Genomic DNA, 19,321 nt, shown 5'->3' on the forward strand with positions numbered 1-19,321 from the left:
ATCAGCATCATTATGTATGGGTTTATATATATGTATGTATATGGGTTTATAATTGTGTATGGGTTTATATATGTATATGTGTGTGTGAATACCAATCAAACATGTTTGTGATTATTATCTGTACATCAATTACTGAGAACCCATTAAGTGATGGGGCATTATACTATGTGCTAGAGAAGTGGCAATAACATATTTACACTTTTGCCCTCTTAAAGTACATAGACTTTACAATGTGAGAGACAAGATACGTGAATGTATGTGCTGTCTTCAATCTACTTAACTAATTAATTGCTGAAGCTATTTCTCAATCTAACCAAGCCTATCAACAATTTTCATGTCATGTAATCTTTCAACAATTGCTAAAAATCAATTGAAATAGGTTATGGTTACACAAAGAAAAGTCTTTTCTAAAATACAAATAGTTTTATGAACAGGTCTTCAATAGAAAAAAATAAAATACAGATCTATGGATGTTGTTACTTTGTAAACTATATTTTCATTTTTATCTCCAAGTTTTCCAGTTATTCTATGTCTTCCATCCTTAATGTAGGCTAGTCTAGAAGATTAAAAAATATATAAAACTCCCAGAAACTTAGCTCTCAATTCCACCTCCCCATTCCAAGAATGTAACAAATTCTTCACTGTTAATTTCTTCTACCCTTAACCACACTGTGAATCTGAAAGATTCATAAACAATACCCTCAGAAACTACTTAGGTCTTAAAATTACAAAGACAATGATGGCTAAATAAATACTAACAAGAGTTTTTTATTGCTTAGTTGAAAATGAATGTAAAGCCTTTTGTTTTCATGCTGTAATCGAGTATTTTTTAATACAATGTTTATTGTCAAAAACAGCTTATACAAGTCATTCCCTCATCATCTAACTTTTTAACACTCTTTCAACAAAAGATATCTTAAATGCATCCAGCTCTCTATTGCAAATTTACAGTAGTAATCCTTGCCAGCCATTTTGTTTTCAGCTTGTAACACTTGCAGCCAGCTGCCTTCAGCCTGACTCTATTAGCATATTGGATAATTTAGAAAATAAGCACAGAACAGAAACTACAAAATATAGTTGACTTTTATCAGGACATATCTATATATTTTTTCTTTAATATGCTTTATTTTATGATGCTTTACTTCCTTTCAATATTATTCATTCTCTTAATGTAAATGCTCATTCCTGCTCACAGTAACTTTCCTTCCCCCAGATCCTATAACTGAAGTTGACCTATTACCATTTAAATATAAGAATTTTCAAATTTTAGTAGAATAAACTACAGGCATATTTTAAATATTTTCTGTAAACGCACAGAAAGGTTGCATATTTGGTACTATAATTTGCAACTATATTCCAGCAGACTATCTAGCCAAGAATAATAAATACGTAAAAGCTAACATACATTATTCTCACATCTCAAGGGTATTTCTAATAGCTAGCAGACAGCAAACAATTTTCCACCTGTTCTGACTTGCAGCATCCTGCTGTTTGCGTGTCAATAACAATGTGCCCTCATCAAGCATCACTAAAGTCTTAGATGACAAATTATCTAATGCAATTTTAATATGATGGGAAAGGGTGGGACCAAAGAGTTACTATAAGTGTCCTGCTCTTCAGAGCTCTTTTCCATCTCATCCATCTCCTTCCCCCAACAAGTCCCACTCATTCATATTTCATAAATGTTCTGAAATTATGTTATTCATTAACCCAGTCTATCAGTTAACATAAAACTCTTTTTAGAGAGACTCTTCTAGTTCATTACAGAATACTACTTAGAAAGTTCATTAACTCGATTGAATATAACACTCCTTTTAAGCAACAACAAGCAAAGCAAAAAATAAAAATAAAAAGAGAAGCTGAAAAAAAATGTTCAATGATTAAGATTACTGAAGTGCTTTAGCGACTTCATTTTCTCTTCCAAACCCCTTCCCATCTCCAAGGCATTTTTGTTTTTACGTGATACTAACCACCCAGGCTGCTGTAGAAGCCTCTAGTTAGAATGGATTTCGAGGCTGCTGTATCTTGTGAGGAACCAATCAGATTTCTTTGTTTCATCTGCAACATTCCATCAGGATTATATAACATTTTAGATCCACGAAACATTTCAATAATATAGTATATTTCAATCTGTAGTTAGTTATTGTCACTAAACTTGACATAAAAAATCTCACATTATTCTTTTGTGTTATTCGATAAAATCAAAGAAATACAGTACAAATGAGAGATTTGTTTTTAATTTTTTTTTCTTTTTGGGGAGAACACTTTGCTTTGGCTATAAAAAAGGAGTTTCTGAAAATATACAATATGAGTACTATGGAGACTACTAGGATTAATGCTGACTCCTTATTATTTTTGTCTACAGTAAGGTGGGTAAGGTAATCCAACACAGTGGCAGCCAGCCAGCCATACAGTTGTTAATTCTTATCACATACAAAATGTCTTTAGCATGGAATAAAACATTATACATTTCTAAGCTCAGGCTGAATCCTTTGCAAATCTTTTAAAAGCACAGAAAAATTAAGTCAAGTATTTAAAATGTTTGGACAAATATTTTCTCAAATAAGAAAATCTGAACTCTGAATGTCATACTCCAATTTACTACCCACAACACTAACTAAAATAATATACCAGCAGCATTTTTAGCTATATGATCAGAATACTTGCATTACACTTGTAATGGAACCATACACATATTCTCTATCTCTCTCTGCCATAGATAAATGCTGCATAACTTAAATACTGCTCTTCTGTGCTATTAATACAGCAACTCAAATATTCAAAAACATAGTAAGCTGCAACCTGTGAATCTAGTATTTTCCCTCTTTTTACAACTCAAAGGCGTCCCATAGATGATGGTTACAAATCAGCACAGGATTAAAATAGTGCCCCCAACACATTAAAAGCTGACTCTGCTGGGTGTGGCTTAAGTAAACATCTCATCTCAACTGGACAGCTACCCAGTAACACAGCCACAGAAACCGAAAATATGTGAGTACATAAGTAAAGTGCTTCTAGGACGGGGTGGGAAACTAAGCCTCCATGTTTCATCTATGCTTGATGCTCAATTGTTTCTATACTGTACTTCTGAAATGACAGTGCCTTGAGTCAATGCTGAACATTGTTCAAGAAACCAAGGACAGAGAAATGTTACTTGTCCTACTTCCTCTCCTTTATTTTATGCTCCCTGTCTACAACATGGCTGTTCTTACAAACATTTTGCTTTCATAAAAGAGGTAATCATTTAAATCAAGACTATGTGCAATGTGAACTCACACTGCATTACAGTCATCAATAAAATATGAAGTGCCAACTCCAGGGTTCATTCTACTGATTTTCCATATCTCACCACAGAACGCGCTACTAATGTTTTCTGCTATTATAAAATGAACAATATAGGGAAAGAGACATTGGCAGGAGCTGCAACAAATGTACAACAGAGAAAATATAAAAACTAAAAGTGCTTACTTTTTAAAAATCCAGTATTAATAGATATAACCTTCACAAACACCTATCTATATAGACACACACATTACACATGTTTAGTATAAATATAAATGTTTATTAACTACCATGCATGCATCTAGTAATGCTATAAATGCAATATACCTGAACCTCTTTATATAGAGGGCATGAAGATTTTAGAACTACAACAGTTTCATCCTTACTGGCCAGAATCAAATATTAAAACAGCTGAAGACATCTGACATACTGAACCACATCCAAGCCTTTTATCTTGTTAACAATTTTCTCTCCTGTTCACTGTAGCAAACTCACCTCTGGATCATATTGGCGGTTATTTTTTTCCCAAGCCCTGTACGTGCTGCACCATTTTGTTTGTCTTCTGGACAGTGGAGAAATCGGCAGAACAGCAGTGAAGGAGTGTACTGGAGTCAGCAGAGTCAGTGCCAGCCTCCTACTGCAGTCTGTATATTGAACGCACTCAAACCCACAGGTGCCTACGTAAAATCCTCCAGCTGCAGCCTGCAACTTGATGTTTCTTTCAGCAGTAAATCTGTATGCTACTTTCACTTTGCTTTAATCCAACAAAAGGACAGAATGCACAACACTATGCCAGATGATTTTGCAAAAAATACTTATATAGACATTGTCTCTATTAAGTAGCCAAAAATAAATGAATTTTTTAATCATGAAGATTCAGAAGGACAATCACCAAAAGAGAAATGTATTTCTAACATTTCTAAAATTCTAAACTGATAATTTTTTCAAGAAAATTTAACATTAAAGACTAACACATGATATGTCTTAATTTTCTCACATAAATAGCTTATGAAAGTAATTTTTTACATACCATATCATGTATAAATGCATAAACAGGCCTTCCTCCCATACCTTTCATCAACAAATAATTCATTTATTAGGAGGAAATATGGAACTTATCTGATAAAAGGCAAAGTGAATCTAAATAAATCAATGCTCACTCAATAAATGACAGATAAAACAAGAAAGAGAGGGTCACAGTCCTTTCACATAAACTTCAAACACATACACTCTTATCCACTAGAATTAAAAAATTGGAAGAAACCTTTAAAAAGACAAATGTAAAACTTTGATTTTTCAGATTAACAAATTAAGGACAGAGAGGTTAAGGCTAAAGTACCTTTCCCAAGGTCATAAAGTTATTCTATAGCACAGCCTGGTCTTTTAAATACACCTTTTTAGTAAACACTTAATAACTACTGAAACTCACTCAAGATTAAACAGTAACCTGTATATTGCTATAACTATTACATAAAGTCTATAGTCTAAAAAAAATTATGAAAAAGAAATATCCAAGCCCAAATAACTAAACAGGTGAATTCTACCAAACATTTAAAGAAATAACAAATTCTACAATTTCTTCCAGAAAACAGAAGAGCAGAAAATACTCCCAATTCATTTTATGAGGACGGAATTACTCAAATGTCAAACCAGATAAAGACACTACCAAAAAAAGAAAACTACACACCAAAATCCCTTTATGTACATAGAAACAAAGATCCTCAACAAAATATTAGAAAATAAAATACAGTAATGTAGAAAAAGAACAACAAACTATGAGTAGGTGGGGTTTATCCTGGAAATGCTAGACTAGTTTAGTATTTGAAAATCATTCAATGCAATCTACCATACTAACGGTTCGAAGAAGAAAACTCATATGATCTTATTACTTGATCAGAGAAAAAGTATTTTTTTAAAAAATTAGCACTTGAAGAAAACTAGAAAACTAGGAATACAGGGGAACTACTTCAACTTGATAAAGAACATCCATAAAATATCTACAGCTAGCATCATATTTATTGGTGAAAAGCAATGTTTCCCCCCAGCCAACGCTCAGGAAACAAGGCAAGAATACCACTCCCCCGACTCTTAGCCATCATTGTACTAGAAGTGCTGGCCAGTGCCATAAAATGAGAAAAAGAATAAAGAGCATACATACTGGAAAGGAACAAATAAAACTCTCCCTATTATCAAAAGACATTATTGTCCACTTAAAAGATTCAAAGCAATCTACTAAAAAACAAAAACAAAAAACATCGATTAGAACTAATAAGTTAGTTTAGCAAAGTCATAGGATACAAAGTAAAAAAAAAATCATATATTTTTTTTTTAAAATAAAAAAAATATATGTTTTATTTTATTTTTTGAGATGCAGTCTCGGTCTGCCGCCCAGCTGGAACACAGTGACACAATCTTGGCTCACTGCAACCTCCACCTCCCGGGTTCAAGTGATTCTCCTGCCTCAGACTCCCGAGTAGCTGGGATACAGGTGCCCGCCAGCATGCCTGGCTAATTTTTGTATTTTTCGTAGAGACAGGGTTTTACCATGTTGGCCAGGCTGGTCTTGAACTCCTGACCTCAGGTGATCCGCCTGCCTCAGCCTCCTAAAGTGCTGAGATTACAAGGGTGAGCCACCGCACCCAGCATATATATATATATATATATGTTTTAAATATAAGCAATGTACAATAAGAAACCAAAATTTTAAAAACAAGAGTCCACCCACCCCCTTATCTGTGATTTCTCTTTCTATGGTTTCAGTTACCCACAGTTAACTGCAGTCAGAAAATATTAAATGGAAAATCCCATAAATTACCAATTCATAAGTTTTAAATTACACCCCATACTGAGTAGTGTGACAAAATCTCAAGCCATCCTGCTCAGGATGTAAATCATCCCTTCCAGCATATCTACTGCTGTATACTGTACCTGCCGTTAGTAACTTCTGGCATATCCATGCTGTATACCCTACATGCCCGTTAGTCGTTTGGATATGCTTAGTAGTGATCTTAGTTATCAGATCAACAGATCACATCAAGAAGGATGAATAAAGTACAATAAGATATTTTGTGAGAAAAGACCACATTCATATTTGCTATATTGTTATAACTGTTCTATTTTACTATTGTTATTGTTGTGAATATCTTACTATGCGTAATTTATAAATTAAACTTTATCATAGGTACATATGTATGTGTAAGAAAAGACATAAGTATATATAGGGTTCGGTGTTATCCATAGTTTCAGGAATCTACTGGGGGCTGTGGTGTGTATCCCCTCTGGACAAGAGGGGACTATTGTACCACTAGCTCAAAAAAAAAAAAAAAAAAACTTACGTGTAAGTCTAATGAAACATGTACAAGATCTATATGCTGGAAACTACCAAATGCTGATGAAAAATATCAAGGAAGAACTAAACAAATGGAAAGACATAACATGTTCATGTACTAAAAGAAGATCCCACATGGAAAAAATGTTCTATCCCAGTTGATCTATAGATTTAATGTAATTCCACCCCAAATCCCAGAAGGATCTTTTTATAGATAGACAAGATGATTCTAAAATTTATATAGAAAAGCAAAGGATCTAAAATAGCTACGACAATTTTGAAAAAGAACAAAGTTGGAGGAATTATACTACCCTATTTTAAGACTTACTATAAAGCTACAGTAATCAAGACAGTGCAGTACTGGCAAAAGGATACAAAGAGATCAGTTAACAGAACAGACAGTGCAGAAATAGATCTAAATAAATACGGTCAATTGATTTTTAACAACAGTGCAAAAGCTATTCAAAGGAGAAAGTGTAGTCTTTTCAACAATGGTGTTAGAACAATTACACAACCATACAAAAACAAACACATCAACCTTAACCTCACACTTTATATAAAAAACAATAAATCATACATCTAAATATAAAACTTTCAGAAGAAACACAGGAGAAATCTTTATGACTTGTGATTAGCCAAAGATTTTTTAAATATGATAGCAAAAACATGAACCATTAAAAAAAGAAAAATGAACTTTATCTAACACTGTTAAGAGAATAAACAAAGCAAGCAAAACACGTATCCAACAGAAGACTTGTATACAGAGCACACAATGAACTCTTAAAATACACCAATGAGAAAACAAACAACCAAATAAAAAATGGGCAAAAGATCTGATGACACTTCACCACACAGGATACATGGAAGACAAGCACATGAAAAGATGTTCATTAGCCATCAGAGAAATGCAAATTAAAACCACAATGAAATACCACTACACACAGAATAGCTAAAATTTTTTACAATTGACAATATCAAGTGCTACCAAGGGGGTGGAGCATTTGGAACTCTTATATGTTGCTGGTGGGAATGAAAAGGGTACAGCTACTCTGGAAAACTGCTTGGCAGTTCCTTGTGTAGTTAAACATATACTACCATATGATCCAACAATCCTACTTCTTAGGCATCAGCCCTACAGATACGAAAACTTATGTTCACACAAAAACCCATATATGAATGTTTATAGTGGCTCTATTCATAATCACCTAAAATTGGAAATAATCCAAATGGTCTTCAGTGGGAGAATAAATGAGCAAACAATACATCCATACAATGGCATACCATTCAGCAATAAAAAGGAACACTCGCTAGTACTTTTTGACACAACAACTCAGATGAATCTCAAAGGCATTATGCCAAGTGAAAGAAGTCAGTCTTCAAAGGTCATACACAGGCATACCTCAGAGATTTTGCTGGTTCCGTTCCAGACCACTGCAAGAAAATGAAGATCGCAATAAAGCGAGTCACACAAATTTCTTGTTTGCCCAGTGCAGACAAAAGTTATGTTTATGATACACTATAATCTATTAACTTTGTATTATGTTTGTAATAGCATTATATCTAAAAAGAAATGTATATAACTTCATTTAAAAATATTCTCTTGCTAAAAAATGTTATCATCTGAGCCTTCAGCAAGTTGGGATCTTTTTGCTGGTGGAGGGTCTTTCTCTATGTTGATGGATGCTGACTGATCGGGGGGTAGTTTCTGAAGGTTGGTGTGGCTGTGACAATTTCTTAAAATAAGACAACAAATGAAGTTTGCCACATCAAATAACTTTTCCTTTCACGAAAGATTTCTCTGTAGCAAATGATACTATTTGATGGCATTTTACTCAGTAGAATTTCTTTCAAATTGAAGTCAATCCTTTCAAACCCTGGCACTGTTTTATCAACTAGGTTTATGAAATATTCTAAATTATTTGCTGTCATTTCAACAATGTTCACAGCATCTTCACCAGATACAGATTCCATCTCAAGAAACCACTTTCTCTGCACATCTGTAAGTAACTTCTCATCCATTCAAGTTTTATCATGAGATTACTGCAATTCAGTGCATCTTCAGGCTTTATTTCGAATCCTAGTTCTCTTACCATTCCCACACATCGACAGTTACTTCCTCCAATGAAGTCTTCAAAGCTATCCATGAGGGTTGGAATCAACTTCTTCCAAACTTCTGTTAATGTTGACATTTTGACCTCCTCCCATGAATCATAAATGTTCTTAATGGCATCTAGAATGGTGAATCCTTTCCAGAATTTCCATTTACTTTGCCTAGATCCATCAGAGGAATCACTATCTATGGCAGCTATAGCCTTGCAAAATGTATTTCTTAAATAATATGACTTAAAAGTCAAAATTTACTCCTTGATCCATGGCTAAAGAATAAATGTTGTGTTCACAGGCATGAGAATAACATTAATCTCCTTGAATGTTTCCATCAGAGCACTGTGCAGTAGATCTCAACGGTGGGCCTAAAATATTTAGTAAGCCATGCTATAAACAGACATGCTGTCATCCAGGCTTTATTGTTCCATTTATAGAGCACAGGTAGAGTAGATTTAGCATCATTCTTTAGGACCCTAGAATTCTGGAAATGGTAAACGAGCACTGGCTTCAATTTAAAGTCACCAGCTGCATTAGCCCCTAACACGAGAGTCAGCCTGTCCTTCAAAGCTTGGAACCCAGGCACTGACTTCTCTCTAGCAACGAAGTCCTAGATGGCATCTTCTTCCCATACAAAGCTGTTTCATCTACATTGAAAATCTGTTGTTTAGTGTAACCATCTTCATAGCTCATTGGTTTCCCAGGTGAAGGACGGGGGAAGAGAGTGACCAGAAACGAATATCATGATGTAACCTGTAAGGTGACGTATGCTAATTGTGGTGGTAGCTACACACATTTACACATGTGTGAAAATTCATAAAACCAAACACCAAAATAAAAAAGTAAATTCTACTTTATAGTTTTTAAAAACTTCAATTACCACTGGATGGTCATGACTTCCAATTCTCTCTCTCTTCCTCTGCCTTCTCCTGTGGGTCCATAACCCAAATATCTAACATCCCCTGGATAACCCATCATCATCTCAAATTTCACATTTCATAAAATGAATTCATTACATTTCCCCCCAAACCTCAAATGAAGAGCACCATCATTCACCCAGTCACTTAACCCAGAAACTTCCTTTATAAACATGGTGTTGTCCTTGAATGTAAGTTGAGTTATATCATTATGACATAGGAAACATCTATTTGGTTCTGCCTCCCACCCCCAGTTCCTGACACAGAGCTTCTAAAACCCTTATAGTTTCCTCAAACCCTTATAGTGTTGGGATGATAAGGGCATCTTTTATTATAATATTTGATCTCAGTCACCCAGTAATAGACACAAGAGCTACTAAGAGCCTTGGTATTTCACTACCAGGAGAGATAAGAGTGTCTTTTTGTATGTTAATGAGATTACTGGTGGCTGAAAGCCCCAGAATAGCTTCAGGATGGGGGATGACTGCCAGAGGAACCAATCATCAAATCAGGGGAAACTTTCAGCTCCACCCACCCCAAATTCTGGGGAACGGAAAAGGACTGGAGATTGAGCTCAATCACCAATGGCCAATGATTTAATCAATCATGCCTACATAATGAAGCTTCCATAAAAACTCTAAACAATGGGGTTGACAGAGCTGCTGGGTCAGTGAACCTCATGTCAGGAGAGTGGGGCACCCCAATTCCACAGGAGCAGAGTTCCCATGCTCAGATCTTATCCTATGTACTTCTTCATCTGGCTGTTCATATAGATTCTCTGTAATATCCTTTATAATAAACTGGCAAATGTTAAGTGTCTTCCTGATTTCTGTGAGCTGTTCTGACAAATTACTGAACCCGAGGAGGGAGCCATGGGCACCTAGAAATTATAGCTTGTAGGTCAGAAGAAGTACAAGGGTCTAGACTTGGCAATTAGTGTCTAAGTGGGGGGCGTCTTGGGGACTAGTCCTCAACCTGTGGGGTCTAACTAACTCCTGGTCGTCAGAATTAAATTGTAGGATACTCAGTTGGTTTTGGAAGAGTTGGAGAATTGTTTAATGGAACACATCTGGTGTCAGAATGTGTGAGTATAGAACAAGTTGTTCTTTTAGTAATCTGATATATAGCACTGCTGTATCTCCAGTAGCTCTAGCAAGCACTTGATAAGTATTTTTGTTAAGTAAATTAAAAAGTAAGACTAAGGCTCTTCCTTCATTTGACCTACACCCAATCAATCATGTAGTTCAGTCGATTCTTTTCTCCATACCACCGCCACGCTCTTAGTTCAGACCCTCATTATCTCTTGCCTGGATGCTGCTGCAATAGCTCCCACAGATGGCATGTCATTTTGCCTACTCAGAGTCACATACACCCCTTTCTGGGAAGTGCCCTTTAAAAACTCTCACTCCCATACTAATTTACTCCCTCCCTCTACCATAGATGATTTGCACTGGGATAGGCAGCTAACCCAAGCTGAGATGATCACAAACCTCAGCCACACCCTAGTCCAAAGTGTAACTGACTTGTCAAAGGGTGGACACCAGACCTAAATAAGACCGGAGTTGACCTACCCATGAGCTTATGGATGTGAAAACAAAAGAACTGAATCAGTATCCTTCTCTGGGTGCCTGGACTATAACATACAAAACTCAGTTGTTGGTAGCTATGTTCTACTATTTGAACTAAAACAAATGTGCAAGGTTGCAAGAGAATGAAATAGATATGCAGAAAGAAATAGATATAAGAAATGGGAGTGAACCACCACAGTACCAAACTACCTATATATAGTTCACAAAATGTGTCAAGTTTTCTCACAACTTCGTCTTTACACTTGCTGTACTCTGTGCCTGAAATGTCCTCTTCCCCATTTCTCAAAGTGGCTAACTGCTATGTAGGCTTGGTGATAGTCACCACCTCCTCCAAGAATTGTTCCATTTCCCTCCAGTCTGAGATTGAGTCCTTCCCTTGGAACTCCCTTAGTACCCCATGTAGAAGGTTCATCACAATACTTCTCATACTATATTTTAGTAATACTGGTTTATTTATTACAGGTAGTATAATCTGGCAAAGACTATCTCTTTTATTTCTAAGTAAGCTGTGTCCCCCAATACTCTACTTGGTCCACATTAAGTGCTCACCCTATAATCAGGGATGGAAAAACAACACAGAAAGGAAGGAAAGAAGTATCTAATAGTACCTCATCCTTAGAGCATGAATCCACTGGAAGCTTAACAGAAAGGAAAACTGAATGGTCTGACCATTTTTTAAAATGGAAACAAAGTAGAACAGCAAAGTAACACAATATTCTGAGTAAAGAAGTGACTATAGTGACTAGTATATGAATAATACCAGAGCTAAGATCATAAAGTGTGATGTAAATTTTTGAAGCAAATAGTATAGCCAGGCTTTACTTTGAAAAAAATCATTTTTTCTTCAATATTCTCTTTCTCCCAAAGAACATTCCCCAGCCAAGCCTTCTGTGGTTAGGATGAAAGGTGACAACAAAAAAGTAGACAAATGTGTTTCTAATACTTGAGTTTGGAAAAACCTGACCTCTTTCAGGTACAAAAAAGATTTATGTCATTAAAATTATACATTTAGGAAAAAAATTAAATAGGAGCAAATCTCCCATCCACTCCTATTCCAGAAGAGAATTCCCCTGGTCAAGAACAATCATAGAAATCTATCTTCTGGGATGATCTGCTGGTTGGTTTCCCAGGCAGGCCTCTGATACTAAAATCCTATAGTTTGGGGCCCAGTCCTCAGCTTTGCAGTCAAGAACCATGTCATTTAAGATCTTCGAAGTGGTAAGCCTCAGAAAGATTAATTTATACTACAACAGCTCCACATTTCTGCAAACTTCTTATCAAAATATTTGGATTATTAACAAACTTAAGGTGGTCTTGTCTTTCCTATCTTAGGCAAATTTGGGCTTGTCCTTCTAACTCTTGGTGTGAGAAAGACTGTTAATTTTTAAGATTAAAAAAACCCAAAACTAGGTTAGAAAAACAAAGTGGCAGACTCCACTAGTTGCCTATCCAATCCTTTATTTCATGCTAAAAGAACACTGACTTTATTTTATGTATTTGCTTCAAGGGAGGCTGGTTCTCAGGGGTTGAACTTTGATTAGTAAATGAATCTCAATAACAACATTTGCAATTTCATTAATTGGCTTAAGAAAGGTTAAGTGATATAACCTGGCCAACTGGATGTGAGGTGAATCGGGGGGTGGGGGGTGGCGTGGGGTGTCTGTCTGGAAAGTTTCCCTTAACTTAAAAAGGGACCCAAGAAGGGATTAGTTGTTCTAGTAGTCTATGAACAATGCTAATGCTGTGTGTGGATGTAAAAGTTGAAGGTACTGCAGTCCTCTTGCAGCTATGTAAGGACAAACCTGAGAACAATAAACAATACACTGAAAATGGCAGAGAGAAAGAAATTGAGTCTTTGGTGATGCTGTTGAGCTTCAGAATTAATTTACCTGTAATCGTCCTACTGCTGGAATTCTTAGTTATATGAATGTATAAATCCCCTTCAATGTCTCAGTATTTTAAATTGTATCTCTAGTAATTCTAACCATCCTAACTACCACAATAACAAAACTGACCAGGGAGGAGACTCTACGGGATCTAATCAAATTCAAATTTTAACATAAAGTTCATATTTCCTCTAAAAAGTTCAAGTTTAATAAATATGGGGTCAAGAGGACTAAGCTTAGATGTTAAAATGATTTTTACTTACCAGTTTAAAACCCTGCAGTGGCTCACTTGCAGCTTTAAGGATATAATGCAAAGTCTTTAGCATGGCACACAAAGCATGTCATTAACTGATGAGTGATTACTGTGATTAACTGTCCATTCTTTTTAGCAACTTTCTTACTCACCCTAGGTACCAGAAATAGAAAGAATTACTGCAGTTACTGGAATGAACCAAATAGTCTCCTCTCTCCATCTACTAGCAAATGCTGCTTTCTCTATTTGGACCACTATTAACTTGTCCTTCACAATTCAACTTGCATTCTCCTCTCCTCCCAGCCTATCCTCCAAGTATATTGTTGCTGTTGGTTTAGAAATCTCTCTCCTTTATTAGACTTTGAGCTCCCTGAGACTAGGAAATATCTCCATCATGAATCACAATTTCTGATATACAGTAAGCACTAAAAAATCTTTGTGGAGTGAATTAATGAACCAAAATTGGAGGCAGCTATAAGTTCTTTCCATTACAGTATAAGACAACACAGATTTATAAAATATATCTATCATCAGAGAAAGTTGTACTGAACAGCACTGTTCTAAAGGGTTTGTAAATTATTTCAAAATGATTGAAAACTAGTTATATCTAATTTTTTTAAATCACAAAACATAAGACCAGAATAATGTTATGACTTTCTCAGAACATTTATGCCATTTAACAAATATGTATTATAAAACATTATGCTATAGACCAAGGATACAAAATGGATAAGAGATATTTCTGTTCCAAGTAACACTCTTGGTCTGGCACAGACTACTGGCTAAGCAGCTTTACAATAATTATAAATATTATTTACCAAGTTCTTTCCTAATCAAAACTATGGAGTCCAAAAATAAAATCTTTAGTGAGCAAAAAGGAAATAATCCCAAAATTTTCAAATTTTTATACACATTTCAAGCTAATGTAGGCTGTGTAATATATGAGGATAACTCAGGTTAAAGTACTTAACATGGTGCATAATAAACATTTAATCAATGTATGCTGAATCTGAATCAACTGTATTGAAGAGATGAACAAAGTATTTTTTTCCAAGTTTAAATCTTCAAATACATAAGGATACTTCAATACCATAGGCTCCTGTAAAATAGTAAAACCATTTTTTGTATAAATAAAATTAGTATTATATCTTTATCATATATCTTTTTATCAATATTATTTCACTGATATATCCTACTGACTACATGAAGTAATTGTTTTCCTTTTTCCCTTTTTTTCTTTTAACAACAACACTGGCCTGAGAACATATGAAGTAGTTTTATAAAAGACGTTTCAGTAGAAAGTTATTGAGCCATGGAGTTACCATATGAAAGATGGCAGAATATGCTACCCCAAAACATGTAACTTTGGCATAAGGATTATTTTGAACTAAAGGCACTTGAAAACCAGCAGATGCAAGAAGGGCACTCTGACTTTCCTTTTTCTTCCTGAAAAGTGGAGATGAAACTCCAATGTAAAAGCTGTCCTTCCTGTACCTGGAGAAAAGAAATATTCTTATCACCCGAGATGGGGAGTTGAGGCAAATCTGAACCAACCAACCTTGTAAGACAAGCCCTTATCTTCCTAGCCATTTCTCCATGATTAACTGCCCTAGCCCAAGCCCCTGTGTCTTTTTATGTTTTTACAGTTTACTACTCTTTGTCCAACTTAGTACATATATGTCTGGGTCATCATTTCCCTGTGGAGGCATACATGTAAAAATCTGTATGCTTTTCCCCTATTAATCTGTCTTATGTCAATTTAATTCTCAGGTCCAGCTGGAGACCCTGAGAGTAGAAGTAAAGTTTTACTTCCCCTACACAGGCAAAACATTCTATCTCATTCTAATAATAAAGATAACATTTTCAATGTTACCTGTTCCTTCAATGTAACACAAGTGAAATATTTAAAAATTAATATTAAAGGAAAAAACAAACCCTACCTTGTTCATTCTTGGTTTACAGACATGACCAGCTTATTTTCCATCTCGGTAAGGTATTAAAGATCCATTTGGGGCTCCTCTAAAGAACCGGGACTTCTGATGGCAAGATTTTTAGTGACAAATCAAAGAATCATGACTCTAGGTCAGAGCACTCTACATCTGGAAAAAAGTAAGTTAACCTATTTTCTCTGGGGAGTCAAATAAAACCAGAATAGAATAGAAAAAAAACTCTACGAAAATGGAATGAGGTGGGGGAGTGCGGAACTTGTTTTTAAGGTCAAATTTTTGGTTATTGAGTTTCTTTAACGTAAGGAATAAAATATGTGAGAAAGATGCTTCCCATTTATAGAAATGTATTCTAGAGACCCTTGAGGACAAAAAGTCTATGATTGCTGTATCATACCAATTTTAAAACTATCATTTACTCTCCCTTTAATATCGCACTCATTTCTTGGTTCTATCATTAACTTTTCACTATTATGAGTACATGTATGGGTTTTTATTAAAATTCCCATATATCTCAAAAAAACAGAAGCATAATTATATTATCATAAGGAGACCATGAGATGGTATAGACTAATACCATCAATTTGCAAAAGCACAAATCTGTTATCAAGAGGTTTTTTTCTTTGAAATAAAGTTCTCTAAGAAAACAAAAATCTAAATATATTCAGATGAAAATTTTGACAGTATTAAAATAATTTATCATTTTAATTTGGCACAAACATTGTTCTATATCAAAATATACCTATGAAAAATAGCGTATTAAGGACAAAATCATATATTTAACTCATTATTTAAATCCCTTTTTTAAAGAATCAAAAATCAGTCTATCACTCAATATTTTTTTCTTTGTTGCACACTCTCAAATTTATGAATGTAGAATTATAAGTGGCATACTGATATACACTTGGATTTTTACAGTAACCGATCTTCAGCAATAGCGTCCAAACTAAACCAGTTTAAATTGTTTAACTTAATACTTTAAAAAAATTGTTGTTAAAATGTGAATTGATCATTTATGAAAGTAGTTTTACCAGGGAAACTTCAATCAGTACTAAGAAACCACTATTTTAAATTTCAAGTGCCTTGTACAAGTTGAGGATAGGAAGAAACTAAATAGAATGAAAATGTACTTCCTTTAAATGGGAAAGAATTAGTCACAAAACGACTTGTGCTGACTGCATAAGCCTTACATAGCTTTCTGTCTTCCTTCTTTACCAACATAGAGGGATGCAGCAAACTTTGAAAGTACCAACCTATGAAAGTAGATGATCAGGGAATAAATCTTTAGGCTAAAATATTGCAGTACAGTGCTAAAAAGGCTTGTAACATTTAAAATTGTTCTGAGGTCCTGGGGAAGCATTATCCTAAAGTTGTAATAAGAGTAATTTACAAAGAAATTCAGAGTATGGAAATAAACCACAGAGCTAAATAAATTACATTTGAAAGCAAAATTTAGTGCAAAAGGTTAACATTTTATCTCTGAATAGTTATTCATTCAATATATGATCACTGAATATCCAATATGGGCCTGGAACAATGCAATGTACCAGTGTGCCAGTCTCTCTAACCAGAAATTTCAGAACAAATTATTTCTTCCCATTCTTTTCACTTCCCAGCCACTCTAGTAAACAAATCTTATATAGTCTACCTCAAAAATGTCTTCCTTGTGTATCCTCTGTCTCTTTATTCCTACTGTCACTTCTTGAGCCTTTTCATTGTCTCTTAATTAGTATTTCCTCACTGCAGTCTATTCTATACACTGATGCCAGAGTTATCATCCTTAAAATGTCATAAAGAATGTTTTCATTCATAAAACAAATATTACTAAGTACTTGCTATGTGCCGGGCAGGTACTGAGGATACAGCAGTGTAAAAGAGAATGGACTTGCATGAAACTTGTACTCTAGTAGGAAAGACAGATAATAAAGCAGAAAAGCAAGACATATAAGATGAATAATGATAATCGCTACAGAGACAAAATTTAAAAGGGAGGACAAAATAAAAAGGTGACATGAAGAAGGGGTTAGAGTCTTAGATCTGGTGGCAAGGAAAGACTTCACCAAGAAGGTGATTTCTAATTAGAAATATCAATGAAGTAAGGGAGCTAACTAACATTCTAGGCATAGGGAGCAGCATGCATAGGAGTCCTCGAGTAGGAGGAGGTTAATGTTGCTTAAAGGAATGAACAAAAATAAAAGGGAGATTTACAGGATACGAAGTCAAAGGTCACCAGCAACAGATATTACAGAATCATGGAAGGACATAGGTACCTAACCAACTCATGTTGATATTTTATTTTATTTTATTTTATTTATTTTATTTTTGAGATAGGGTCTCACTCTGTCACCCAGGCTGGAGTGCAGTGGTGCAATCACGGCTCACTGCAGCCTCAACCTCCCAGGTTCAAGCGATTCTCATGCCTCAGCCTCCCAAGTAGCTGGGATTACAGATGTGTGCCACCACACTCAGCTAATGTTTTTATTTTTAGTAGAGATGAAGTTTCGCCACGTCGCCCAGGCTTGTCTTAAACTCCTGGCCTCATGTGATCCGCCGACCTCAGCCTCCCAAAGTGCTGGGATTACAGGCGTGAGCTACCATGCCTGCCCCGTGATCTCTTATTTAAAGACTGTATTTGGCACCTCATTGCTGAAATTCTTCAATAGCCTTCACTATTTCTCATTCCATTCTACCTTCCAACCCTCTCTCCCTACTTACCCATCTCCAAAGATTCTACCCAAAGATAGTAAAAATGAAGAAGGTGTCCACAACTGGAAGACATTATGAAACTTCGTTCACCAACTTCTAATCATCACATGTGCCACTCTAGTAGGGAATCCCTAACATTTTCAGTAAATATTGTATGAACATATAAGCAGGTTAAAATGATTGAGACCAATGTTCTACAGCATACTTGAAAAAAAATTACCATCAACTGTATTAACACACAGTTAATAAGGAGGAAAGCCATGGAGAAATACTAATGGTAATTAGTTTAGTTTACATTTAATGTCTAGTAGCGTGATTTTTCAAATAATAAAATATACAGGAAACTGACATATATTTAATATGTTTCTATGAAAAACAAGAAAAAAATCAAAGAGCAAAAACTTAACACAAATTTCTCAAAGTATTTCTCAACTCTAGCACAAGAAGCCACCAAATTTTTGGCTACTTGTTGCTCTGGTATAATCCTTAGCAACTTAAAATCTCTAACATCTGAGTCACTACTTCAAAGAAAAGACAGTTTCCAGGTCTCAGTTTAGACTTAATTCCACTCAACTGTCTCATTTATTCAGGGACAGCAATATACATACAGTGAGAATTCAATGGCTTCTATTCCTACTAGCTGTATAATCTTGGGCAATACATTTAATATCTCACCTATAAAGTCTCTCATATATTTGCTACACAGATTAAATTAGGTAATGCACATAAAAGTCCTTTTCCTCTGTGAAATACAGAACACATACAAATGTGTGTATACTCCATCTTGAATAGGGGCTGGGTAAAATAAGGCTGAGACCTACTGGGCTGCATTCCCAGTAAGTCAGGGCACTCTTAATCACAGAATGAGACAGGAGATCAGCACAAGATACAGGTCATAAAGACCATGCTGACAAAACAGGGTGCAGTAAAGATGCCGGCCCAAACCCACTAAAACCAAGATGGTGACGAGAGTGACCTCTGGGCATCCTCACTGCTACATGCCCACCAGTGCCAACACAGTTTACGAATGTCATGGCAATGACAGGATGTTACCCTATACGGTCTAAAAAGGAGAGGCATACATAATCCACCCTTTGTCTAGCATATAATCAAGAAATAACCATAAAATTGAGCAACCAGCAGCCCTCAGGGCTGCTCTAAGGAGTAGCCATTCTTTATTCCTTTACTTTCTTAATAAATTCGCTTTCACTCTAATCTATGGACTAGCCCCGAATTATTTCTTGCACGGGATCCAAAAACCCTCTCTTGGGCTCTGGATCGGGACCCCTTTCCGGTAACAGTTCTATTAAA

The 19,321-nt window shown here is 35.4% G+C and overlaps 1 protein-coding gene across 12 annotated transcripts in view; it reads right to left on the bottom strand.

Moving 5' to 3' along the window:
- The window catches only part of TANC2 (tetratricopeptide repeat, ankyrin repeat and coiled-coil containing 2), a 473,014-nt gene that overhangs the window by 384,865 nt on the left and 68,828 nt on the right, over positions 1–19,321 (bottom strand). Inside the window, exon 1 of one of the 12 annotated variants that reach the window (XM_055386904.2) lies at positions 3,778–4,075. The exons of the other annotated variants lie outside the window; for them this stretch is intronic. The gene's annotated coding sequence lies outside the window, so the exon portion shown is untranslated. Of the gene's footprint in view, positions 1–3,777; positions 4,076–19,321 lie in introns of those variants that run through there. 12 annotated transcript variants of the gene reach the window in all.

Source organism: Gorilla gorilla, chromosome 4 (assembly GCF_029281585.2).
Source record: "Gorilla gorilla gorilla isolate KB3781 chromosome 4, NHGRI_mGorGor1-v2.1_pri, whole genome shotgun sequence".
Taxonomy (NCBI): domain Eukaryota; kingdom Metazoa; phylum Chordata; class Mammalia; order Primates; family Hominidae; genus Gorilla; species Gorilla gorilla.